Source organism: Lolium rigidum, chromosome 5 (assembly GCF_022539505.1).
Source record: "Lolium rigidum isolate FL_2022 chromosome 5, APGP_CSIRO_Lrig_0.1, whole genome shotgun sequence".
NCBI classification, from domain to species: Eukaryota; Viridiplantae; Streptophyta; class Magnoliopsida; order Poales; family Poaceae; genus Lolium; species Lolium rigidum.
Window position 1 is genome coordinate 213,692,656 of NC_061512.1, and position 2,431 is coordinate 213,695,086.

A 2,431-nucleotide genomic window follows, 5' to 3' on the forward strand; every position below is an offset into this window, starting at 1 on the left:
ATAGTGTGGCAGAAGAATGTCTGAAATTTAAAGATAATAAGGAAGCTGGACATTATTGTTGGAGTTTGCCGCTAAGTCTAATATCCCATTCAGTTGAATCTGCATTTCCAAGTTCTGGGGTTTGCACGATTGTGGCTTGGCCCTGTTTGACCAAGAGTTTGGAGATCCGGATGGATTTATCTCAAGAATTATCAAGAAAGAGACCGATGTTCGCCATCGGCTCATTGAGCATCGACCGAATCGACAATCGGTAGATTCGAGTACGAAGGGCAATCGGCTAAATTGTCACCAAGGAAATCGAGTAAGATCAAATTGGGGAATTCTTCATTGATAAACAAGGATTTCTTACATAAAGAGCCGATTGCTCTCAAAAGGCATTGCTAGGGGGAACATTGCCCCATCTACTACTCCTAGCTCTACCCTATCTAGGGGCCGCTGCTGCCCTCATCGCCGTCTTCATCACTGTCGTCGGCGCTGTTCCCGGCCGGCTCATCATCGCTGCTGTGGCGGCCATCGGCGGGACCTTCGTTGTCCTCATCCACCTCGTCAGCGTCATCGTCGCTGTCGAAGTCGCTGAGATTGCCGGGCCAGGGGCAGTGGCGCTTGGCCGGTGGCTCGTCGGACGAGCTGTCATCTTCTTCCTCCTCCTCCTTCTCTTCCGCCTCCTCGGAGGAGGGGGCCCCGTCCCAGGAAAGGTGGTCGTCGTCGCTTTCCTCCACCGCTTCCTCATTGGCGAGGAAGCAGAGGTCGCTCTCCCCATCGTTCAGGGACTGGTCGTCCTTTGACCAAATGGAGAAGTTGTGGCTCGGGTCGTCCCCGGCCTCGATGGCGCGGCGGGTGTTGGCCGCATGGGCCTCCACCGGGTCCCACTCCGGCGTTGGCTCGCGGAAGGGGGAGGACTGAGCAGAGAGACCCGATGAAGAGGAAGAAGAGGAAGACATGGCGGCAGAGGAGGGCTTTTGGGAAGTGCTAGTGCGAAAGGGGGTGAAGGAGGAAGCTACAGGAAGTGGCCAAATAAAAGGGGGAATTTACGGTTTAATGCCTAAGCAGTTCCCGAAGACGTGGTGCCAGAACCGTCAAATCGTGCGGAGAAGCCGAGAAGGCAAGACGTCATCATGGAAAATGCCGTGGCGGTTCCGCTTCGCCACGACATGACCCGGCGAAGGAAAGCGTAATGATTTTGGAAATGTCATTTCCAAAACCAGGGGGCATGTGTTATCACCAGAATCTGACCAAGCCAGAGGTGGGCCGCGATCAAGATGGACGTGAAGATTGTACATGGAAGAAATACGTGAATCGGCCTTTTATACCAAGTTGGGCTAAACTGCCCATGTATCTGTAACATATTAGATCGCATCTTAGTTTAGAAGTTAGAGTTTTACCCGTGCACGGTTTGGTGCACGCCCACATTAGAAAGTCCCTCGGACTATAAATATGTATCTAGGGTTTATGGAATAAACAACAACCAACGTTCAACACAAACCAATCTCGGCGCATCGCCACCCCTTCGTCTCGAGGGTTTCTCCGTAAGCACCATGCTGCCTAGATCGCATCTTGCGATCTAGGCAGCACGAGCCTGCCTACGTTGTTCATGCGTTGCTCGTGCCGAAGCCTTTTGATGGCGAGCAACGTAGTTATCATAGATGTGTTAGGGTTAGCATTGTTCTTAGTATCATATGCTGTCGTAGTGCAACCCTTGCGCATCTAGCCGTCCCTGTACCTCATCATGGGTGCAGGGCGGCACCCCGCTTGATCATTATTTAGTAGATCTGATCCGTTACGGTTGCTCCTTGATTCATCAAGGATTAGTTTAACATCCGCAATAGTTAGGCCTTACAAAGGGTTGGAGGATCCGGCGGCGTGTACGGTGTAGTTTGCTGGCCCTAGACAGGACGTTCCGAGGATCAACTTCGTGTTGGTTTTTAGGCCTTGTCTAGGATCGGCTTACGATCACCGTGCGCGAGCGCTAGGCCCAATCGTGAGTAGGATGATCCGATTATGCGGTGAAAACCCTAAATCGTCGTAGATCTCATATGCTTTATCTTGATCAAGCAGGACCACCATATATTCGGCCACCTTGGACGAATCATGGGTGGATCGGCTCTATGAGCCGATTCACAAGATAACCTGAGAGCCGATCGAGGCTCGTATTTAACGTGTACGTGTGTGCCCCGCAGAAACTAAGCGAGGCATCATCCACACCTTCCCGACCAGGTATAGGTCGGGTGGCACGCCCTTGCAATTTGCATCGGCGCGCGACCAGGAGGCTTTGCGGGCCGTCGCTCTGAGGGACTGGGGCCAGCCGCAGCCCTAGTTGTTCCCGGCTCTACGGTGTTGACCAGTCGCTGCCCGCCGGTGGGTTTCTGACGTCAACAGACATGGATTGTTTGCTGCGAAAATTAAAAAACCTATGGAATCTTATTTGCATGCT